Genomic DNA, 26472 nt, shown 5'->3' with positions numbered 1-26472 from the left:
CAGATTAAAGTTAATATTAGTGGTCTGGAGCAATAGCACAGCGGATAGGGCATTTGCTTTGCACGAAGTTGACCGAGGTTCTACTCCCAGCATCCCATATGGTTCCCTAAGCACTGTCAGGAGTAATTTCTGAGTACAGAGCCAGGAGTAACCCCTAAACATCACTGGGTGTGACCCATAAAGCAAAAAAATAAAATAAAATAAAATAAAAAATAAGTTAATATTAGGATTGGGGGGTGTAAAGGAAGGCTTCTGGTCCAATAAAGAATGTCAGAAAAAGCATAAAATTTGCACTTACAAAGGATAAATTAAATGGAGGCAACAAAAAAAATAGGAAAATACAAGTAGCAATATCATTTGTATGGTACAAATAAACGATTTCTTTTTTTCTTTTTCAAGTTCCTAATGAATCAAAGTTTATCATGTGTGACTCTCTGAGGGTTATTTCTCAGTTATAAGTAATTGTAATCTAATATAATTATTAAATAATTTTAATGAAATCATCCTGTTTGTGATTGAGTTTCAATTTCAACACCAGTAATGAAATACTGTTAATACAGTGAAATACTATGCAGCTGTTAGAAAAAATGAAGGCATAAAATTTGCTTATAAATGGATAGACATGGAGAGTATCATGCTGAGTGAAATCAGTCAGAAGGAGAGAGACAGATATAGAATGACTGCATTCATTTGTGGGACATAATAAAAATAGTATGAGACTAATATCCAAAGCCAGGGAAAACAGGGGCCAGTAGGACTGGTCGGACGTTTTCCACAGTGTGTTGGGGCAAAAAGCAGTTAGGATAGAGAAGGGACCAATATGACAATTATTAAATAAATTTAATATGTATTTGAACCATCTCCTTATTGTGTATAGTTCAACTCACCAACTTTGAGTTTAAGAGAATTTAAAATAGGTTGCTAACTAAAATGTGGAAAGATGGAGTATCATGTATTATAAAGAGTATTTGGACTGAGAATTCGGAGATGTGGTTTCTGGTGCTGGACTTGTCATTAAGAAACTGTGTGACTTTCCAATGGAGCAAATCCACTGGTACTTTCCCAACGTCCTTTTAGCTTTAAAACTCCATGACTCAATATCCTTTTTTAATGAATTCACAAATATTTGTTTAATAGTACTCAGGAATAGACATGTGTTTATTGTTCTAGAGAAGGTAGCTACCTCACTTAAGAGAGACAAATTGAACTCACCTTTTCACTCACCATAATAACTAGAATAGTGAAGCCACTTGTTAGAAGAGAAAGAGGTGCTAAGGAAGGTAGGGAGATTAAAACATATAAAACAAGGATCCAGAGATGTAGTTAAGCAATAGAGCACTTCCCCTCTGTGTATGAATCCCGGGGTTTAATCCCTAAGATGCCAAAAAACTGGTATATGAAAAGTATCTGTTTCAAAGACATTAGCAAATCAGTGAGACAGATCATCCTGTAAGAAAATTTTTATTGTTCACATTGTCATGTGAACATAGCATGCTAAATCCTTGCTCAGCTGAGGGTTTAATTTGTGTCCATTTGTTTTTTATATAGCTAATAATTTAATCATTAATTTGAATACTAACTTTTTTAGGGGGCAACACACAGCAGTACTCAAGAGTCATGACTGAAGGGTCACATGTAGGGCCATCAATCAAACCAGGATGCAATACATACATTTTAGGCTATGGAACTATCTCTCTTGACACCTAATACTAGATTCCTTTCAGTATTTTGAAGTGCCAAGTGAATTAGGTAAATATGATCTGAACTGGGCTGAAGCGATAGCACAGCAGGTAGGGCATTTGCCTTGCACGCAGCTGACCCAAGTTCAATTCCTCAGTCCCTCTCGGAGAGCCTGGCAAGCTACCGAGAGTATCCCACCCACACAACAGAGCCTGACAAGCTCCCCATGGCATACTCGATATGCCAAAAACAGTAACAACAAATCTCACAATGGAGACATTACTGGTGCCCGCTCGAGCAAATCGATGAACAATGGGAGGACAGTGCTACAGTGCTGTGATCTAGACTAGAGCCTGAAACATAGACCGTATTCTGAAACTGGGAGACTATAGCAAGATGTGTCCAGGTGGCTCCTTCAAACAGACTGAGCTAGGAAAGCAAAAGTCACACTGGTGTGAAGAAGGACCACACAGTTGATCAATGTGCTGTGATGACTCTTTTGAAATTCTTAATCATGCTGTCTTTGGACTTGTATATTGTGAATGAAGTGCAGCGGGACAGCGGAGCTCTGGGCAATGGGACATTGAAGGAGTTTGGTGTCTCTGCTTCTGCATAATTGCACCAGTTTTAGTCTCCCCAAGAGGGGTTTTTCCGCCACACCATGCATTCCCTTACACTATCTTGTTTCCCTCCACATCTGTCCAACAAGGGCTACTATGCTTGGCAGCTGACAAATATCAGACACTGCATAAAATGGAATGGATGCTGTACATGCCTCAGGGATAGAGGTGAAAGCACACAGCATCTACTGGGCAGAGGAGTGGGTCAGGAGTGGGTGTAACTTTCCTCTGCCTCCCAGAATCCTGGGCACATTCTAGTCCTGAAGTCTAAGGATATTTGGAGGTTACTCATCTACTGTTGATTGGGGTTGCAGACACAATTTGCCTGGAGCCTGCCCCCAAGTGAGGCACTTTTTCTATCTCTGGGTGGCTGGACAGAGCAGAAGCTGCTGTTAGATGAGAAGTGAGTGGTATAGGTCATCTGTGAGGGTCTTTCCTCCCCCCACAAATGTGTCCTGTTCTCTGCTTGAAGGAGCATCTCTCCAACCTCACCCTGCCTCAGAGGAACTTTTGTTTATCTCTTCAGATGCAGTAGAGATGGGAGAGTGCCCATTTAGTTTTTTTTTTTTTAAATGTGTTTCGGTTTTGGAAATATACCCAGCTATTTTCAGGGCTTACTCCTGTCTCTGTATTCAGAAACCATTTCTAAAGGTGCTCAGGAACGCTGTGAGACGCCTGGGATAGACGTAGTCTCCTGCATAGAAGGCACTATAACCGCATGTAATCTCTCTCTGGACCCTGCTCTTAATTTTTATATTGTACTATGAGATTTGCATTTTAAATTTTCATTGGAGTAAGGTGGTAGGAAAAAAATCTGACACCGATGTTGATCAGGAAAATTCATACTAAACACTATCTAGACTAGCCATTTTCCAATTCCAAAAGCAAATCATACCTCATTATTATCCTAGTTTGCATTGTATCACTTTGATGAAAATAATATTGAATATTTATTACTCTCCCATTTTTCAATATGAAAAGATTTTGATAGCAAAGATGGGTAAGATTATTTCTAGATTTACGTTCTACCAACCTAGCAGTGCCAATGAAAAACATAAAAACAAAAACATACCCTTTTATAAATCCTCCATCACTGATCTGCAGAGAATAACACCAACACTCCTGAAGCAGGCAGCACTGTGGATAAGGAAAAACAGAGCACCTACATTTGCGAGGTTGGGTCATGTGCCAAACATGATGCCAGGGGATGGAATCAAACCAGTAGAGCCAGGAGCCGCAAACATTGCCCTGTATGAGTCCCTGAGTTGTATGAAGAAAAGTACATAGCCCTACTTTTAAACATCATTGCATATGGTGTAAGTGTATTTCCATGCCTTCCATTAGGTGTAAATACCCTTGGGGAATGAGGGGGAAAAATCATCAGAATGTGGTCATTTGTAAAAACCAGAGCATATTTGTAGGCAATCAGTAATCAAGCACTTAACTTCCCCCAGACAAAAAAAAAAAAGAGTGCTCTTTTTTAGGCCTGGGCATTTGCTAAAAGCAAGTCTTGGACAAGCTCTATTGTACATGGTATTTTATGAAAACATTGAGCTGTATCCTTACTGCAAGTCCAAACAAATCTTCCCTTGACATACATGTCATTATTATCTTTTTCCCTGAGTGATATTTGTCTGGAGTGGAACAGAAAAAGAATAACCTTTGTAAAAATAATAATTGATAAAAGTATCTCTCTTTAGAGATACATTTTTAGAATACAGAGTCCACATAGATATAAACCATGAAAAACTGATTGAAATGAATTTTGAAATCTCTAAGTTAAACAATGCAGGGGAAGTACACCCCAAGAGATTATTCTACAAATATAAACAAAGAAATATGTTATATAATATTTCTCCTTAATTGCTACTAGAACCTCTTATCTTTCTTTTTAAAAAAATTCCCCTCTCAAGGGGCTGTAGAGATAGTAGAGCAGGTTAGACTCTTAACTAGCATGAAGCTGACCTGGGTTCAATCTCCAGCACACTAGATGGTCCCCTAGACTGCCAGGAGTAATGCCTGAGTTCAGAACCAGGGATAAGCCTGGATCACAGCCAGATGTGACCTAAAATCAAAACAAAGAAATAAAAATTTTCCCTTCCCATCCCCTGTTGTGGTAGTGGTGGTGATGATTGGTGGTTTCAAGGTATGGAGACCATGCACTGTGGTACCTGGTAACCCAATGGTGGTACTTTGGTCAAACTCACAGTTTTAAGCTTGCAGTGCGGGTGTAACCTTCCTTCCTTCCTCCCTTCCTCTCTTCCACCCTCCCTTCCTCCCTCCCTCCCTTCCTTCCTCCCTCCCTTCCTTCCTTGCTTACTTCTTCTCTTCCTCCCTCCCTCCTTCTCTTTCTCCCTTTCTCCCTCCCTCTCTCCCTACCTTCCTTCCTTCCGTCTTTCCTTCCTCCCTCCCTTCCACTGGCAGTGCTTAAGAGTCACTCCTTTCTTTGTGCTCAGGAATCACTCCTAGCAGGGCTCAGGGGACCAAGTGAGTTTTCAGATATTGAACCTAAGTCGGAACATGCAAGGCAAATGTCTTCCAACTGTACACTGACAGCTCTGTGGATCCTTTCTAAATTATTGTTAACACACCATGAATTACAAAGTTATTCATAGTTGAATGTCCAGCATACAGTGCTCTAACACCAATCCCACCACCAGAGTCAACTTCTCTCCACAAATGAACAAGGTCCTTTCCAACCCATCCCCAACCCCAGCTTGCCTCCATGACAGGCATATTTTTAAATCTGGTTGTTGTACTTTTTTATTACACTCTTTTTCTCTTATATTTTGATCATTAAAGATATAAAATCATGAATTTTAGATTTAAATTTAGCTATGTAGACACTGAAATTAATATAGGTACTATGATCTTCCTTTCTGTTTCACTGAACCTTGCATTGCTATAAAAGAAAAATATATATTCCTTGTCTGAAGCCACATTATTACTAATAGAATTAAAAGTCAAAATCATATTTTCTCTCTAGTTTAATCCACTAAATCCCTCCAACAAACACCTTCACCCCAGCAGCTGGATTTTTGTGAATATGCATTCAAATGGCTAGAAATCAAGCAACTGTAAATGCCACCAGCAATTGCTAATTATGAATTAGTGAATATTCAGAGCTGAACCCAAATACCTACCCTAAACACTGGTTAGTCAATCCATTTTTCACATATTTTACTAAATTCCCTGGATTTTATTATAGCTCAGTATAGAAAGTTTGTTGGAAAACTTGACATCCACTATGCAAACATGAAATAAATAAGTTTTCCTTTTGAGAGTTTATTTCTTCAAAACATTGGTTGAGAAGCTGTGGAAGCAGCCATATTTAATTAAACAAATGCAAAGAAACCATGTTTTCAGTGGAACAGACGCGGTTTTGCCATCTGTCTTTGCAATTGTAGAGTCTCTACAAAGTAGATGTGGTAAAAAAAAAAAATCATGATTGGTTACTTGCCTAACAAACATTTTCCATAAAAATTGTCATCATCTTAACTGCTGTCAGAATGAACAAAATATGACAAAATAGATATAAATGGAGTGGAATTTCCAAGTAGATTTTTGAAAAGGTCTTGATTTCTGTGATAAACTGCCCGTTTCCTCATTCAAAACACATATACAGTTGTCATCCATTCCAAAATGAACAACATAAAAATGGAGGCTTTTAGGCAGATGGATGAACACATGTCTCTTGATTTGGAAGATAGCAAGGTACCTGGAAGTGCTGTGAAAACCTATAGTTAAGAAAAATGCAGAAAAATGAAATGTCACATGGGCTATAATAGAATACAAAATAAGTTGAGAATCAGCAAGGTGATTGTTGAAAACAAGTTTCATTTTTCATCTTGTGTAAATCACTAAATATGTACAGGTCTTCTTTTTCTATTTGTAAAGTTGGAATAATAACAATGTTGCTTATACTCATATGAACAATCTATGGTTACCAAGTAAGAGGATTTTAAAAACAAAAGTTTCATAGGAATATTACAGTCACACTTCTAAAATTATTTACAATTATCTACAACTTATATGTAAAATTATATTAGTGTAATTAAATACCAAGTTAAATATACATTTAATAAATATAAACATCCCTTGATCCGCATGCTTTCTTAAATTTCCATCATTATCTTAATTTAAACTCACATGCAATAATATCAAACTTTTTTAACTTGGGAGGCTGGTTGTTGGGGTCACTTTAGGAAATGCTCAGGGGTTACTCTTAACTCTGTGGTCAGGGCTCCCTCCCAGTGATGTTCAGGGGTCCAGAGCCTCCTGCATACAAAGTAACTACTTCAGTTTAAAAAGTATCATAAATCTCTTGTAGGTCAATACAATTTTATTTCAAAGGAATTGAAAGAACACTACAGAGTTTTCTTAGGCAGTGTCTCTGCCTGTTTTCTTGCTGAGGGCTGACTTCAGAGACTGCAAGCTGAAAAGATTATAATTCCGTCTCTCCACTCCATAGATACTTTGAATAAAACTGTGCTTTGCCTTTAAAATAATTTTAGCATGTAACTCAGCAAAATGTTTTATTTTTCTCTTCAAGTAGTCATTTAATTTTCCTCATTTATTTAAAGCAATTATTTGTTAAAGAACTGCCTTTGTGTTTGGATATTTGCATGTTAAATTATATTAGACTCTAGAACTACTAAGGTCTGATGAGTTTCAAAAATTTAGGATCATAATTCCATGTTCATGAATCTTAATCAAAACTTCACGCTTGAGAATCACTGTGCATAGTACGACGGAAATGTATCTTATGTGGAACTTTATTTTTTTGCAAGATAAAATGATTTTGGGAAGCACACATCTGTTGTTTGTGCCTGTTCAGCATCCTCCGACTAGTGTTCTTTGAGGAACCAAGCCTCACCTGTTTGCTATGCCCTGGAGCAGACTTAAATCAAGGAAATCAGCATGTGAACCAATGAGACAAATTAGCTGTTCTTTTCTTTGAAAAATGAATTTTCAGCAAGTAACAAACTCTAAGGTATATTAAAGTATATTCATCCCAATGGCAATGGCTTAAGAACTGTCCGTTTATTCTTGCTACTTATATTCCTGAATCTATTTTAATTCCAAGTCTTTTGGAGGCCTGGGATGTTAGTGTCTCAGGTCCTGTGGTTCTGGTGCCTGGGATTACCAGTCATCCTGCAGTAATGGGGAACCTCTAGGGATGCTTAAGGCAGTGCTCCGGGAACCATGGTATTCATCAGAGGTCTGGAGCATGCTTAAAAACTGCTGTGCCACTGTTCACAATAGCCAAAATCTAGAAACAGTCCCAGTGCCCTAGAACAGACGACTGGTTAAAGAAACTTTGGTACATCTACACAATGAAATACTATGCAGCTGTCAGGAGAGATGAAGTCATGAACTTTGCTTATAAATGGATAGAGATGGAGAGTATCATGCTAAGTGAAATGAGTCAGAAAGAGAGGGACAGACATAGAAGGACTGCACTCATTTGTGGAGTATAAAACAACATAACATGAGGCTGACACCTAAGGACAGTAGATACACGGAACAGATAGATTGATCCATAGCTGGATGCCTGCCTCATGAGCAAAGGGGAGAAAGCAGCTGGAATAGAGAAAAGATCACTAAGAAAACGATAGCTAAAGGAATCGGTCAGGATGGGACATTTGTGCCAAAAGTAGATAAAGGACCAAATATGAAAACCTCTCAGTGTCTGTATTTCTGTATTACAAACCATGATGACCTAAAATAGAGAGATATTATGGAAAATAATGTCTGCCATGAAGGCAGAGGGAGGGTGGGAAATGGGGGTGTATACCGGGGATATTGGTGGTGGGTTAAGTGCACTGGTTTGATCATCGTGTGATTGTAACCCAAACATGAAAGCTTGAAACTATCTCACGGTGATTCAATAAAATTTTAAAAATTTAAAAATTAAAAATTAATTGGGGGTATGGTGCTGCCAGCAGGCCAATCTGTACCTGTGAGGCGAGTACATCAGCAGCCTGATGGCGCCTTCAGACTTCCAGATACCCCAAAATTGCTGCTGTGCCTTTGGCCAGACCCCAAAAACTTGGGGCAAAGTTTATCAAGAAAGTAAAAGGCCAAAAGTTAGGTATGTGGGAAACACACCCACAAACCACCTCCAGCTCAGCTATATAATTGGAGGCATGGCCTCTCTGATTCCTGATTGAACTGCTTAACGGCCATGATCCCAGAGACGAGACTCAGAAACAAATCTTGAAACCCAGGGCTTTTGGCAGAAATGCGTCCAGTCCCTGCAGTAGGTTACCGGTGCTGGGCCAACCCAGGTGGGAATATGTTTAGGGCCTTGGTCTGTTCCCCCCGGCAGCCCAGTGGCCGCCATCCTTCAGAGGCCACTGGACAGTCAGGTTTGGGCCCGCAGTGATGAGACTGCAGGGCTTCACGGGATGGGGGTGGAACCAGGCCTGTCCTCCCACCCCAAAGAGACCCCAAGTCAATCGCCCACAAATGGTCTCTCTGACTCCTGATCAAGCTGCTTAACGGCCATGATCCCAGAGACTCAGAAACAAATCTCGAAATCCAGCGGCTTTTGGCAGAAATTCGTCCGGACCCCACAGTAAGTTACTGTTGCTGGGCCAATCCAGGGGAAAGGGTGTTTTCCCTCCACCTGCTCCCCCTTGGTGGCTCCGTGGCTGTCATCCTCCAGAGACCACTGAAGAGTCAGGTCTGGGCCCGCAGTTATGAAACTTGTTGGGCCTCACAGGATGGGTGTGGGGCCGGTCCTGGTCTCCCTGTCCCAACAAGACCCCAAGTCATCACCCACAAATGGCCTCTCTGGCTCCTGATCAAGCTGCTCAATGGCCATGATCCTAGAGACTCAGGAGCAAATCTCGAAACCCAGTGGCTTTTGGCAGAAATCCCTCCAGATTTAAGTGTTAAAATTTCGGAATTTCAAAATCACATGGCCCTACTGCAGCCACGCGACATCATATGTTATTCATAACCAGCAATAGAACACAAATTGTCTACTGTTGTCTTTTCAGCAGATCTGAGTGTTGGGGTAAAATCTCAAATAATAATGGTGGGTCTGGTGTCAAAATATTGAATGTGATCAAAGTAGAGAGAAAGTAATGTGGAAATCATCTACCCCACAGGTAGGGGGAGGGTGTGGGAGGAGAGTATACTGGGGTTTTTGGTGGTGGAGAATGGGCACTTGGTGAAGGTACAGGTGTTTCATTGTATGACCGAGACTTGGACCCAAAATCTTTGTAACTGCTCTCATGGTGATTCAATAAATAAAATTATTTAAAAAATGGGAAAATATTAAAAGTTAAAAGAATAAAAACTACTGTGCTATCTCCTTTCCCCTCTATTCAATTTTTAAAGTATCTAGAATCTATCCTAAAATGTCCTGAATTTCTTATGACTTCTATCATTGTCCCTTGATCTGAAGAGCTGCTCCAGTTTTAAAAATTATTTTGTTACCAGTGCTGACATGGATGTGGGGGAAAAGGGATGCTCTTTCACTGTTGGTGGGAATGCCCATTAGTCCAGCCTCTCTGGAAAACAATATGGGCAGTCCTTCAAAAACTAGAAATTGAGCTTCCATCACTTGATCACTTGACATCCCATTACTCATCAGTTTGCTCAAGCGGGCACCAGTAACATCTCCATTCATCCCTGATGTGTGCTAGTGTAGCCCAGTGGCGTCTGCTCGATCTAGGAACACAAAGATCCTCAAACTGATCATTCAGGGTCTTGATGAAGAAGTCTGACAATCTCGTCGGTGGGCAGCCACACCATCTTTTGATGTCCCATAGAATCCAGTCAGTAATGGCTCTAGTCCAGCAGTCATCTCCAAATCGCATTATATGTCCAGCCCATCTGATGTTTGACACCTTGGCAAAAGAGACAACATCCCTGATTCTTGATCATTGACAAAGGTCAGAACTCCGGTTCTTTCTCTCATTTGAGTGAAGCATAATACTCCAAGCATAGCTCTTTCGATTCCTCTTTTGGAGACCCAAATAACATTCTGGTCCTGTTTTCGTAGGGTCCAGGTCTCTGAGGCGTATGTTAATGCAGGAAGAACAGTGGGTTGAAAGAGATGTGCCCGGAGCTGGAGATTCTTCATCCTCTTAGCTGTTTCTTCGACGCTCTTGAAGGAATTCTAAGCCACTTTCTTCCTCCTGGGCGTGCCAGGTCATTTGTCATGTTGACTTCTCAACCTAGGTACACATAACTGTTGCATTCGGAGATGTTCATTCCATGGAGAGCGAATGGAATGTCAGGAACGAGACCGTTTCCCATAAACATTATCTTCATGAGATTCAGCTGTAGTCCGACCTTTCCATACTCATGGTCGAAGTCAGCCACCATTTGTGCTGCTTGGCTGATGTTTGGTGTTATGAGAATGATGTCATCAACTAAGCGAAGGTGGTGTAGTTTCCGACCATCTATCTTCACTCCCAATCCTTCCCATTCCAGTGGTTGCAAACATTCTTGAGGGTGGCACTGAAGAGTTTTGGTGAAATGGTATCACCTGGTGGACGATTCCACAACGAAATAGACCACATCATATTCAATCGACGGTTTTGCCTGACCGATGTCGCTGTTGTCCCAAAATTCCAAACGGGATCGGACCACCGTCTGCTTCGTGCAAAATTCTACTTCACAGAGCGGGGAGAAAGGGCTGCAAAGTTTAAAAAGAGAACTCCCAGAATGAAGACCAACTGGGAGCTCTTTGGCATTATTGCGGTTACATGGGAAGATGCCATTGTTGACAACATTGACGAGGAATACGATCGACTGGTGCAGCACCTCCATGAATGTGCAAGGAACGCCAAGAGAGAGATAGCCACAAAAAATGCCTGTCTTAGAAAACTCTTGAGCTAATTCGCCAGCGTGGTTTGGCGCATGCCTCAGGCAACCGCAGGCTAACGTCCGAGCTCACAAAGCAGTGCAGAGATGCGATCAAGGAAGACCTCAAAGAGAGAAGAGCAGAAGTGCTGGTAGATGCGGCAGAAGCCGGGAAAAGTATTCGTAACGCCCGCCTGTCCTTCGCCAACTACAAGACCAAGATGACTCCGACGTCCTGATGGATCCATCACATCCTCCAGAACGGCAATGGAGCAGATTATCCATGACTTCTATTCAAATCTCTTCAATAGCCATGTCCACTTGCCAACATACCAAATTCCACAGGATGAATATTTCGTTCCCAACGTTCTCCCTTCCGAAATCTGACACGCCATTTCGTTGGTAAAGAAACGAACAGCAGCCAGCCCAGACAAGGTCAGACCTGAACACCTCAAGAACCTGCCGTCAGTACTCATCACTACACTGGCTCGGCTCTTCACACACTACCTGTCTGAATGCAAGGTTCCATCCCAATGGAAAACCAGCAGGACCGTACTACTGTTCAAGAAGGGAGACATCCATGACATTGGCACCTATCTCCCTATTGTCTGTCATCTACAAGTTGTTCACTCGAGTCATCCTAAATAGGATTGGCAGAACACTAGATGAAGGACAACCATGCGAGCAAGCAGGGTTCCGCAAAGGATTCAGCACCATTGACCATATCCACACAATAACCAAGCTCATTGAGGTTTCTTGGGAGTTCAAGATGCCGCTCTGTTTAACCTGCATTGATTTAAAGAAGGCCTTTGATTCTGTTGAGATGGAAGCGGTCATTGAAGCCCTAGCCAATCAGGGCATTCAAGCCCAATACATCAGGATCCTCCGTGAGCTGTATTGCGGATTCACTACCAGGATCTCACCATTCTACAAAGAAGTAATCATTGATGTCAAGAGAGGGGTTCGGCAGGGTGATACCATTTCACCGAAACTCTTCAATGCCACCCTTGAGAACATCATGCGACGACTGGAATGGGAAGGAATGGGAGTGAAGATAGATGGTCGGCAACTAAACCACCTCCGCTTTGCTGATGACATTGTTTTAATAACACCAAACATCAGCCAAGCGGCACAAATGCTGGCCGACTTTGACCATGAGTGTGGAAAGGTAGGACTACAGCTGAATCTTACGAAGACAATGTTTATGAGAAACAGCCTCGTTCCTGATGCCCCATTCGCTCTCAATGGAATGACCATCTCCGAATGCAACAGCTATGTGTACCTAGGTCGAGAAGTCAACATGAGAAATGACCTGGCACCCGAGCTGCGCAGGAGGAAGAGAGAGGCATGGAACGCCTTCAAGAACGTCGAAGAAATAACTAAGAGGACGAAGAACCTCTGGCTCCGGGCACATCTCTTTGATTCCACTGTTCTTCCTGCATTAACATATGCCTCAGAGACCTGGGCCCTACACAAACAGGATGAGAACGTTATTCAGGTCTCCCAAAGAAGAATTGAAAGAGCTATGCTTGGAATATCATGTTTCACTCAAATGAGAGAAAGAATCCGGAGTTCCGACCTCCGTCAACGATCAAGAATCAGGGACGCTGTCTCATTTGTCAAGGTGTCAAAAATCAGATGGGCTGGTCACGTAAGGTAAAAAAGGTAAAGGCCCTCCCGTTGATCGTCGATTTGCTCGAGCAGGCCCAGTAACGTCTCCATTGGAGACTTTTGTTGTTACTGTGTCTGGCATATCCAATACTCTCGGTAGCTTGCCGGGCTCTCCGAGAGGGGCGGAGGAATCGAACTCGGGTTGGCCATGTTGGCCGCGTGTAAGGCGAACGCCCTACCCGCTGTGCTATCGCTAGGCTGGTCACGTAATGAGATTTAAAGACAACCACTGGACTAGAGCTGTTACCGACTGGATTCCACAGGATGTCAAAAGACCGCGTGGCCGCCCACCTACCAGATGGTCAGACTTCTTCATCAAGATCATGAACGATCGGCTTGAGGCTCTTCATGTTCCCAGAACGAACAGATGCCATTGGGCTACACTAGCACGCGACAGGGACAAATGGAGACATTACTGGCGCCCACTCGAGCAAATCGCCGACTAACGGGAAGTTAAGTGATTAAGTGATTAAGTGATATCACCCTGCCAAACCCCTTCTTGACATGGATGATCACTTCCTTGTAGAATGGTGAGATCCTGGTAGTGAATCCACAGTACAACTCACAGAGGATCCTGATGTATTGAGTTTAAATGCCTTGTTTGTCTAGGGCTTCAGTGACCACTTTCAGTCTCAACAAAATCAAAGGCCGTCATTAAATCAGTGAAAGTTAGAGTGGCATCTTGAACTCCCAAGAAACCTCAGTTAGCTTGGTTATTGTGTGGATATGGTCAATCCTGCTGAATCCTTTTTGGAAACCAGCTTGCTCACATGGTTGTCCTTTATTTAGTGTTCTTCCAATCCTATTTAAGATGAATCGATTGAACAGCTTGTATATGACAGACAACAGGCAGATTGGGTGATAGTTGCCAATGTCGTGGATGTCTCCCTTCTTGTACAGTAGTACAGGCCTGATGGTTTCCCATTGGGACACAACCTTGCATTCAGACAGGTAGCATGTGAAGAGCCGAGCAGTGTATTGATGAGTACTGGGGGCAGGTTCTTCAGGTGTTTGGGTCTGACCTTGTCTGGGCTGGGTGCTGTTCTCTTCTTTACCGATGAAAGGGTGTGTCGGATTTTGGAAGGGAGAACATTGGGAACGACATATCCATCCTGCGGAATTTGGTATGTGGGCAGGTGGATATAGCTATCAAAGAGATCCGAGTAGAAGTCATGGATAATCTTCTCCATTTCCCTTCCGGAAGATGTGATAGATCCATCAGGACATTGGAGGGTAGTCATCTTGGTCTTGGAGTTGGCAAAGGACTGGCAGGCATTGCAAATGCTTTTCTCAGCTTCTGCTGCATCTGCCAGCACTGCTGCTCTTCTCTCTTTGAGGTCTTCCTTTATCACTTCTCTGCCCTGCTTTGAGAGCTCAGATGTTCTCTTGCGGTTGCCTGAGGCTTGTGCCAAGCCACATTGGCGAATAAGCTCAAGAGTTTTCGAAGACAGGCTTTTTTGTGGTTATCTTTCTCGGCGTTCCTTGCACAATCATAGAGGTGCTGTACCAGTGGATCATATTCCTCAACAATGTTGTCAATGGCGGCATCTTCCCATGTTGCCACAATATGCCAAAGAGCTCCCAGTTGGTGGTCATTCTGGGAGTTCTCTTCTTAAACTTTGCAGCCCTTTCTCCCCGTTCCATGAAGTAGAATTTTGCATGAAGGAGGCGGTAGTCAGATCCTGTTTGGAATTTTGGGACAACAGCAACATCAGTCAGGCAAGACCGTCAATTGAATATAATGTGGTCAATTTCATTGCGGAACCTTCCACTGGGAGATTCCCATGTCCAACGTTTAGATTCAACCTTCTGGAACTGTGAATTACCATGGACGATCTTGGTCGACATGATGAACTCAAACAGTCTGTCACCCTGTTCGTTCCATTCTAGCCCATGGGTCCCCATGTGGAGTTCTTCGGGGTATTTTCTTGGTCCTATCTTGGCATTAAAATCATCAACAATGATCTTGTAGAAGGTGTGGTCTTCTTTATAGAACTTCTCCAGCTTCATGTAGAACTTCTCAATTTCTCCTTCTTTGTAATTGGATGTTGGTGTGTAGACAACGAAGATAGAAACTGCTGGCAGTGAGCCACATCTATTCAAGTGTAATCGTCCAATTCGGGTTGTTAGGCATTTGAATGAAGCAATGCTTATGGCCAAGTTCGTGTTGACAAGGACACTGACCACCGATGCCTCTTTTGTCACATGTTCCAAGGAACAGTTCTTCTCCAGTGTCGAAAACGGCGTGATGTGATTAATGCCTTCTCGTCTCAGTCAGACCAGTGATGCCGTGCTTGATCTTTTGCACTTGTACCATCAGGTCCTCCACAGATGCATCTGATGCCAGCATAAGTGCATTGAAAGTGCAGATAGTCATTTATGTCCTTCTTCATTATGGCAGCCTAGTTCGGCCTTGAGATTTTATCAGCCTCTCCTTTCTCATCCTTCTTAATGCTGCCATATTGGTGACTCTTTCAGGGTCAGCAGAATGAGACCCATTGTATTTACTGGTTTTGGCATATCAAATACGCCATGGATAGCTTGCCAGGCTCTGCCATGGAGCTTCCATATGACCACACAATACCACTTCTGGGAATATTCCCTGCTTTGTTTCCTTGTAGTTCACACATGAATGAGATTATCTATATTTGCCTTTCTCCTTCTGACTTATTTTACTTAGCCTGACTCCTTCCAATTCCATCCATGCTGTAACCAGATTTCATCTTTTCTTACAGCTGAGTAATATTTCACTGCGTACATAAACCAGAACTTCTTTATCCACTCATCTGTCATTGGACACTTGAGTTTTCTCCAGATTTTGGATACCCAGTAGTAAGATAATATGGTAATTCTGTTTTTAATTTGTTGAGAACTCTGCATATTATTTTCCATGAATGGTAAACCAGTGTACACTCCCTTTTTCAGTATGAGGTTCCTTTTTCAGCACATCCCAGCCATACTTGTTTCTGTTTTTTTGTTTTTTTGTTTGTTTGTTTTTAATGTTATTATCACTGGTGGATCACAAAGCTTTATGGATATTTGCACTTTTACCAGGAAATAGAGACATAGGTCAGCCTCAAGGAGAAAATAACTACTTATAATTCTATAAATCTCAATATTCTTATCCCTTCTCAACCTAAAGAATCTTTTCAATAACAGTTTTTTTTTTGTCTCTGAGCTGCATTCAACATTGGGTGCAAAAATAGTTTTGGGAGACCTATTTTTCTTTCATTTCTCCCCAAATTCCTTTCTCATTCAAACTTTCCTTTCAGGAACAAATTTCTAGAGGAACCTGAAAATGTATTCTAATTAAACAAAATGTTTTGGTTTGGGGGCCCTATTGGGCAGTCCTCAGGGCTTACTCTGGCTCTGAACTCAGGGTGACTCCTGGCCTGAGTTCAAACCTGGGTTGGTAGTGTGCAAGGAAAGCACCGTAACCCATATTATCTTTTTGGAAATTTAACTACTCTTTTTTTTTAATTCACTAGTTCAGGCAACACGGTTTTTATAGGGTTAACATTCATGGTTTTATTTTTGTTTTGTTTGGGGGTCACACCCAGTAGTACTCAGGACTTATTCCTGGCTCTATGTTCAGGAATCACTCCTGGTGGTGCTCAGGGGCCCCTATGGGGGAACTGGGGATTGAACCTAGGTTGATCACATGCAAAGCAAATGCCCTACCCTCTGTGCAAATGCTCTGGTCCCTGTGTCTATGAAGTTTTGATGTACAAAGTTACTGCACTTTACCACAACCAGGTGCCCAAGGTCATCCACCACTGTCCTTATGTCACTTTTTGTCTGTTTCATCCTTACGTGTACTTGCTCCTCCCACTGCTTGGTAATCTTATTTTTGTAATCAAATACCAAAGGCTTGTCATCATTCAGTAGTCCCTTTTTTTCTATTTTTCTTCTCAGTGTTCTATAGATGAATAAGATCACCTGGCATTTATCCTTCTTCCTCTGACTTATTTCAAAGTAGTATCACAGCGGTAGGGCGTTTGCCTTACACGCAGCCAACATGGCCGACCTGAGTTCGATTCCTCCGCCCCTCTCGGAGAGCCTGGCAAGCTACCGAGAGTATCTTGCCCTCACGGCAGAGCCTGGCAAGCTCCCCGTGACGTATTCGATATGCCAGACACAGTAACAACAAAGTCTCCAATGGAGACGTTACTGGGCCCACTGAGCAAATCGATGATCAACGGGAGGGCCTTTACTTACTTACTTACTTACTTACTTACTTATTATGCCTAGTGATCTATTTTTTAATCTTCAATCCAGAGCAGTTTCACAGATATTATTTCAGTGTCAAAAACACAGCATTTGTTTTTTACTTCAAAACAACTGTGAAAATGGAAAGTGGTAGGGGCAATAAAGGCACATGAAACTGATCAGACATGTATTAATAATTGCTAAAGCTAGGTGATGGTTTTATAATTCTAATCTCCGTCCACTGATAGGTATATCTCTGTACATTGATAATTGTTGTACAATGTATAACAAAAGTGTTTTTCAAAGACAAATTGCTAATAGAAAATGTAAATATGAGTGGGTTTTCTCTTTTGTAAAATACAGATTCACAAGCACCACTGTTCCCGATTCCTTCTCTCTGAAATTTTGCATGTGCTCCTCCCTTCACCTAGATTACTTGCCTCTTTCCCCTTACCCAAGTTATTCGCCAACTTTTATTTGTATGTCAGAAATCACTTCCTTTCAAGGCAGTTTTCCCTAGACTAACTTATGTTCTACTCTACGTGTTCCAATAGCACTATTTATTCCTCTTTTCAACACTTTATTTTCAAGATGGGGCTGGAGCGTTAGCACAGCGGTAGGGCGTTTGCCTTGTGCACAGCCACCCCTGGCTGAGCTGGGTTCGATTCTCTGCCCCTCTCAGAGAGCACGGCAAGCTACCGAGAGTATCTCGCCCGCAGGGCAAAGCCTGGCAAGCTACCCGTGACGTATTCAATATGCCAAACACAGTAACAGCAAGTCTCAAAATGGAGATGTTACTGGGCCCGCTTGAGCAAATCGATGAACAATGGGAGGACAGTGTGTGTTTGTTTATTTGTTTGCTATGGCTAGATTATATGAGCTATGAAGCAAGGACTAAATATGTCTGGTCCAGAGGGGTTAGTATAATGCTCCAAACATAAAAGAATTCAGTTTTTGTTGACTAGAATACTGAATGATTGAATGAAACAGGTAAAAGCCTAGTTTCTGGTTAAACTTCAGCATAAAAATCTGGAATTGCCCAAATGCCAAATAACAGACTACTAGATAAAGAAGCTATGGTATCCATACACGATGAAATACTACTCAGATATAAGAAAGGATGAAATCATGCAATTTGCTGATATTTTATGCTGAGTGAAATAAATCAGAGAGAGAGGGACAGACACATTGATCTCTCTCATACACAGGATATAAAGAAATACAGTAGGGGAATAACCACACCCAAAGACAATAGTTAAAAAGAACAGGAGAACTGATCCTCAGTAGGAAGCTTGCTACTGAGGGTGAGTGATGGGGAAAGTTTGGTTAGGTCAAGGAAGAAACAATGATAGAAGTAAGGGGTCACTATGGACCAGGAGGTAAACTGACTTGATATAAATGCATCAGTAACAGTATTGTTAACTACAATGCCTAAAGGGGGAGAAAGAAAGGAAAAGGCAAAAAGAAAGTAGTGTCTGCCATAAAGGCAAGGTAGGTGTGCAAGAGGGAAACTGGGGACATTGGTGGAGTGAGGTGAACACTGGTAAAGGAATTGGTGTTGGGAACATTGTATACCTGAAACTCAATCATAAATAACTTTGTAATCCTGTAATTCATATGACTCAATAAAAAAACAGGAGGCATGGTAAGTATGTGTTGGGAGAAGGAAGGAATGTAGAAATGAAGCTTTGATGCAGGCTTTATAGAAAGAAGTTGCAATGCAGATGTACGTGAAATGGGATGCATTGATCGCAAGCTCAAGTGAAATAACTCTTACCTTCTCAATAAAACAGGAGCTTAAAATACAGAATAATGGCAAACAATTAAAACAAACCACACATGAACCAGTCTCAATTATTTTTAGACCTATTATATTTTCCTTCAATCTATCACTATTGAATGCTTGCTTGATCTATCTCTACCTATCAGTTTACCCATTAATATGATTTTTATCTAACCCATAATCAAAGGGTATTAATAGTATATTATTTAACGATAAAATCTATTTTATATATTTATCTTAAGAAGAATAACCTAGAATAGTAAAAAACAAGCATTTGACATTCTTTTGCGATGTATGCCTATGTATCATTGTGTGTATGTGTCTATATGTGGTTGCGTGGCTTTTGTTGAAAATAATTTCTTCATCAAGTTGATATAGTAGACATTATGTAAAATTCAAAAGTAACATCAAAATTCCCTCTTTTTCCCCCTCCTTAAAATTATCACGTTGTCAAGGTCTCCTCTGGTAATTTTCTAATATTCCCCCTACCATCATAGCAGGACTGATATTTTTATAACATATCAGAAAAAAGCATTAGGCCTAGCCTTGAAATGAGGGTTTTCATAATATTTAATCTTTTTTTCTTCCTTTGCTGTAGCTTAAGTCCCATTACTCCTGGTTCTGTCCTTGTTGACTAATGAGGATAATTGGCCCCTTTCCTCCTGAAAACATCCTTTTATGTATTTTGGAGAGTTATTATGGCCCTTTCAGCCCTCTCTTCTCTAGGCAGAACAGGCTTGATTCTCTTAACCTTTCCTCACAGGGCTGATTTTCCAAACCTTTGATCATTTTTGTTCTTCCCCTCTGAACTCTCTCCAATTTTTCTGTCTATTTCAAAATGTGGTGCCCAGGAGAGAATTCAATTCTTCAGTTAAATCTTAACTGATATGATATTAACCTGACCAATGCTTAGTAGATGTGAAATAGAATCTTAAATAGTGTTTATCCAAATTTTGGTATAGAAAACTCTTTTGTTTGAAAAATAACAGAAATTTGGGAGTTTAATTTGACAACCGTTTTTCTTTAATTAGCCCATGTGATTGTATACTACAATGTTTGAAAAGCGGTGGATGTCAAACAATAGTGAATAGAACTTGAATTGGAGAAACAGAATAACACTTTTAGAGTTAATGAGGTTCCTAAAGGAAAGCAAATAAAACTTTTCTAATACTAAGAAAAATGTTCATCCTCTGTCATTCTGTTCTGCTGTATAGAATCCAGTATTTTTTTTAAGAATTTATTCTGATTTTTGTTGCTTTGAGAATTTCTTGGGGATAATCTTTAACAATTCAAGTTGACCAAAGAAAAATTTTATTAATTTGCATCACAAATTAACATGGGCTGGAGCGATAGCACAGCGAGTAGGGCATTTACCTTGCACGCAGCCAACATGGCCTACCCGGTTCGATTCCTCCACCCCTCTCAGAGAGCCCGGCAAGTTACCGAGAGTATCTCGACCGCACGGCAAAGCCTGGCAAGTTACCCATGATGTATTTGATATGCCAAACACAATAACAAGTCTCACGATGGAGACGTTACTGGGCCCGCTCAAGAAAATCAATGAAAAACGGGAGGACTGTCACCGTGACCGAAATTAACGTAATATTATTATTACCTATAAATGATGGTTTATCAGCTGGGTGGATAAAAGAAGGTCAATTTTTTTTCTACTAACACTTGAAAACACGTCAAGGAATAGTTTAAAATAGAATGTTTTCATCCGTAAATAATTTGTTTATTCTGGAGCTCCCAAAATTCTCAGGAGGCATGGGGCCTAACCCAGTGATGCTCAGCCACCAGGACCATGAGTTCAATGAGAAAGCCCAAGAGAACAATGCTTCAAGTTCTGTAACTCCAGGAATTACCTGGGTCACCCCAGAGGTGCTCAAGGAGCCTTCAGAGCTGTGGTGATGTTCAGGCGACCATGTAGTGACCGGCGTGCAAAGGCATGTGTCTTAACCCCTGTACTATCTCTCCAGCTCCCATGTTTTAACTATTTTGTACCATTAGTAAACTAATAAAAATGCGGAGACATTTATAACACCAACCCTCATTTTCATGGGCTTTAAACTCTGGCAGCTTAGACATGACAAAAAACAAAATATTAACAAAACACTACAGTACTTCACTATGTGGTTCTAGGTAAACAAAGTAGCAATTCAGAGGACCAAGGGATCTGTGTAGACATAAAAGAATAAAGAAGAAGTGGTGTCATAAAATAGATTTTAATTGAGCTGTGAAAAAAAATGGTAGCAGGAGGGAGAGAGGAGGGCAGAAATGGAGAAATGTTAATGATAGGTCCAGCGGGCAAAGGGAAAACTGACTTGGTTGATCCGAGAATCTATTAAAGAAACTATGAGAAATAAATGTCTGAACTATTGTAATGAGTGATTTGTGATCCAGTGGGCAAGTATGAATCCAAATGTAGTGGGCAATGAGAGAGCAACTAAAGAAGTGGGTTTTTGATTTTTGTTTTTTGTTGGTTTTTTTTTGGGGGGGGGTTGTGGTTATTTTTGCTTTTGGGGCCACACCCAGCGATGCTCAGAGGTTACTCCTGGTTCTGCATTCAGGAATTACTCCTGGCGGTGCCTGGGGGGACCATATGGGATGCCAGGGATTGAACTCTGGTGGGTCGCATGCAAGGCAAACACCCTACCCACTGTACTATCGCTCTGTTCCAAGAAGGAGTGGTTAAGGCACACATGTGCTGCCCAAGCCCATGTGCTGCTTGCACCCACGGGGCAGAGCACATGCGGTGCCTGAGCACATGTGTCACCCACATCTCCCCTCTTGAGATGTGTTCTTTCATGTTTTCATGTCTAATGCTGGGATGTGTATAGAGGCTCTTTTTCCATCTTTGGAGAAGCCCAGTTCTCTCTTCAGCACATTACTCTCCACTCTCTCCCACTTTCTCTTCCTCCTTCCCTTCAAAACCTCCAAATAAAATCTGTTTTACTTCAAAAAGAAAAAAAGAGTGGTTAAAGCTAGTACATAAGAGCAATAATGTTCTTGTAGGAAGTGTAACGAAGTCAGGGCGAGTGCAGAAACAATGGGCGCCTGTGAGAGTTCTACCCCTCACCAGGACATTCACATTGTCAAACTTGTCCTTTTCAATATTTGAACCCAATTGCTTGCCCTTTACTAGTATGCTAAGAGACTTTCACACAAATTAAAGAAATAATATTTTCATCGTACTTTTTAGGAAATGTAGTTGAAATACCTTAGAGACCAAGAACGACCATTTAATTGTGGATATTAATAAGAACGTTTCTATTTTATTATTTTTTAATTTAAAAAAAATTGACTCACCGTGAAAGTCACAGTTACAAAGTTTTCATGAGTGCGTTTCAGTCATACAATGTTCCATCACCTGTCTCTAGTGTACACTTCTCTCTCTGTCTTTCTCTCTCTCTCTCTCTCTCTCTCTCTCTCTCTCAGTTCAATTATTTTAAATGCTTTACTCTGTCAATACCCTTTATTTGGAAAGAGAGGAGAGGAAAGGAGTAAGTGTAGGAGAGCTCCCACACCTGTAAGCAGCTAGGCCACTAGATGTCACTGTTGCTAGCCTACATCAAGATTAGAAGCACAGTATTTAAAATAACAGAATTGCTAAGGAAGAGTAAAGTTAAAATCAATTGCAAATGCTCCCCAACCCAGCTCCACACTTCAGGCTACCTATCTGATGGTATATTATAATTTCTGAAATAAACTGACTGCAATAGCTGTCTTATTTTAAAAACATTCCTTCATTAGCGTAGTGCTGTCACATCTTTAAGCAACACATCTGGCTATACTGTCTGAATGAGTTCATTCTTATACAAATGATGGGAGGGGGGTTGTTTTATGGGCCATACCCAGTAGTTCTTGGGTCAAACCCTGAGCACCAAGTTGGACGTCCAACTTGGTGCTCAGGAAACCATGCAGGGCTGGGGATTGAACTAGGACCTCCAATATGCAAAGCATGTACTCTGGCCTTTAGTGCTCCCTTTCCAGACTTCAAATGATTTTTTAAGAAAATTTAATCACCTCATTTATGACTTGGAGAATTCAATTTAGTTGTATGGATGACAGAACTATTGTATAGTGGAATATCAGAGTTTTCTATGTCACTATTTTACTTTTTTAAAAAATTCTTACTGCTTCATGGTTGTTGATGCTGTAATCACCTGTGGTTGTACATATACACTCCATAGTGGAAGTTGTGTGACACATGGTGGTGCTTGGGGGCTACTCCCAGTTCTGTATTTGGGGCTTGCTCTCTGTAGTGCTTGGGGTTTGAACCAGAGTTGACTACAAGCAAGACAAGATCCTTATCCCCTGTACTGTGTTTCTCACTATGTGCTCACGAGCATGTGCACACACATGCACACACACATACACATTTTTTAGCTGTGGAGCTTGCTTGGAGTCATACATCAAGTTTGAGAACTTGCACACTTGGCTGGGTTGCTCACTGAGATTCACACCCCTTTAATTGTAGTGTTTGCATATGTGCTCATCAGGTGAGGCAAAAATTTATGGTTTGTGACACTCACCAGGGATTGCTGCAGTGCTCATTCACCTGCTCACCATAGGTTGCATTTCCAGAGTAAGACTCTGCACCTTTTTTGCAGTTGTGTTGCTCACCATGGTAGGGGGGGATCACACCCATTTGGTGTTACTTATATACACCTGGCTGGAGTGTGGCAAGAAATCACTCATGGCACCAGGTATCACAGAGAGCAAAGCTAACAGGTATAAACAATAGCGCTTCCAGGATTATACTCAGCATATGTGGAACATTGGGTATTTAAACTCATGACCATATGCTTGGAAGGTAGACACTCTAAGCCATTGCAGTATTTTTAAGAATTCCAAGATGTAGCTTTTAATACACTGGACAATTTTGCAGCCTAAGGCACACTTTCTCATATGTTTACACATCCTTCATTGCTGAGCTATTAAAGATATTTTGAATATTTAATTATTCTAGATGTTTAGTCTATAGCTTATGGTCTTAACATAGTATCCTATAACTATATACTTTGTGTACCTAATAAAAGGCTCATAAGTAGTACTGTGTGTATTTTTTGTAAATAGATACTGCATAAAATATCTTATGGAATATTTAATGACCATTCCTATGCTAACTGGATTTTATTTAACACACATTTTTAGGGGATTTCAATTATTCACAGATGCTACTTAAATTAAGGTGGTGGGAAGCTAGCCACACACAAAAGTGAAGCAAAGATTTCACAAGTCCACAAACTTAAGCATCTTAAGCTACACCCATCAGTGCTTAGGAGCCCATGTGTTGCCAAAGATTAAACCCAGGGTCCCATAGCTGCAGAATGTGTTGTGCCAATTGAGTTACTTCCCCAGTCCAAAGACTTTTCTTTTTTAATGTGTGTATGTGCACTTTTAAACCTGAATCTTTTCTCAGGAGCTTTGGAATCAGTGTATGTAATCAGCTCTCTGTGACTTGTAGGAAAGAGTTCCATTTTTCCCCCTGGCATCTGCGTCTATAGAGAGAACTTCTAGGTTATTTCCTCAGCTAAACTCCTAAATGCATAAAATCAGAGAGATTCACACAGTACCATCTTCTAATTCACCTTGTGCCAGGACTTCAGCATGCACTCAGATGTTCCAGATATTAGGCAGTGTAGAGAACTCAGACTTAAGGTTCCACATAAACAGTGGCGGCCTGGGTGCACTTAAGCAGCCATTTCTGAGGCACTGTGATAGACAAAAAGGAGGTTCATTCTCAACCACTTCAGAGTAAACAATTTCATTCCTATCTAATTAAACTCACCATAAGGGACAGATTCAGGTTGACAACTTTCTTGAGCAGGATTCATGTCATGTGAAGTTAAATGACCCAAGAAACATACTAAGAAAATGTTTGAATGTTCTTTAATTCCTATTTTAGATATTTTTATATAAACCAACTTCTCTAAAACACTATGCACAAAATGATGAGATGGTGGGTTGATTTTTCATTTAGATTTGTATACATTTGTTAAAAAATCTCAAAATGAACATATTTATCTTTAAAAAGAAAGAAAATGGCTATCCAGAGATGTGGATCAATAGTTTTGCATACATGAGGACTTGGTTTGGTCCCAGGCACTGCAATACAAAATTGGTAAAAATGTAATGGGGAAATAAAAAGAGATATTTTTATTGCAAAATAAAAGAAAACATTAAAACTACAGATAACATTTTTTGGTTTGTTTCATAGGGCCATACCTGGGCTACTCCCAGCTTTGTACCCAAGGATCCCTCCTTGTAGATTCAGGGGTCAACAAGTGCCAAGTATAATCTAAATTAAATCTCCTGAATACAAAGCATGTGTTCAGCCTTTTAAGCTCTCTCCAGCCCTGTGGTAACTTTTCTTTTGTTATATTTTTTGGCCTGGCACCACACCCAGCAGTCCTCCAGTCATACTCCTGTCAGTAAGCTCAGGATCGTTATTTTTTTCTTTTTACTTTTTTCTTTTTAATGAATCACCATGAGGTACAGTTACAGACTTACAAATTTTCATGATTACATTCCAGTCACACAATGATCAAGTACCCCTCCCACCACCTGTGCCCATTCTCCACTACCAATGTTCCCAGTATCCCTCCCGCCACCCCTCATTCCCCTCCCAGACTGCTATCCTTCATTCTCCCCTCACCCCCCCACCTTCCTACCACCCCCCCCATCCCCACCCCCCTACCCCCACCCCCCGCCTCTGTGGCAGGCACATTCTCTTTTACTCTCTCTCCCCTTTTGGGTGTTATGTTTTGAAATATGGGTACTAAGTGGTCATCATGTTCAGTCCAGAGTCTACTTTCAGCACGCATCTCCCATCCCAAGCAAGCCCTTTAAGCATCATTTACTTGGTGGTCCCTTCTCTATGTCAGCTGCCTTCTCCCCCAGCATGTGAGGCCGGCTTCCAAGTCATGGAGCAATCCTCCTTCCTGGCCCTTATCTCTACTATCCTTGAGTGTTAGTCTCCCATTATATTACTTTATATTCCACAAATAAGCACAGTTATTTTATATCTGTCCCTCTCTCTGACTCATTTCACTTAGCATGATACTCTCCATGTCGATCCACTTGTATGCTCAGAGATCATTTCTGGTGCTCAGCAGACCACGTGGGCTTATGGGGATGGAGCCCAGGTCTGAAGTCTGCAAAGCAAATGTCCTACCCACTATGCAATCTCTGCAGACCCTCCATGGATATCTTTTTAAAACATTTTATCCTGTAGGGAAAATAAAATAGTTTTGTCTGCCATGGAGTATAAATTTATGAATATAAAATTTATGAATATAAAATTTAGCTCCTTAGCATTCAGTTATCTTCTTCAGCAGTGTTTATTGAGGCGATCCAAAAATAATAATAATAAATCTGAAAAAAAAGCTTGTTGTATCTATATCTTTTAAGTAAAATATTTATCCATAGATATATTAGAATCTGTATTTTATGTAGTAAAATTTTGCCTCTAAAACAATTGACATATTTCCATTAGGAATAATGCTCATAATACTTTGGGGAATTTGTTTATTCATTTGTAGACTACCTCACAGCAACAAAAGCAAAGCCACTAGTACTGCATTACTTTATCAGAAGCTGTGAATATTTTTCCTAATTTATATGATGCAATAATATTTGTAATGTTGATAGTTATTTCAAGTGGAGGTCAAAATGTGGTAA

This window comes from Sorex fumeus, unplaced genomic scaffold (genome assembly GCF_029834395.1).
Source record: "Sorex fumeus unplaced genomic scaffold, SorFum_2.1 ptg000037l, whole genome shotgun sequence".
NCBI classification, from domain to species: Eukaryota; Metazoa; Chordata; class Mammalia; order Eulipotyphla; family Soricidae; genus Sorex; species Sorex fumeus.
The sequence above is the reverse complement of the archived record's forward strand: the minus strand, read 5'-3'. Positions refer to the sequence as shown.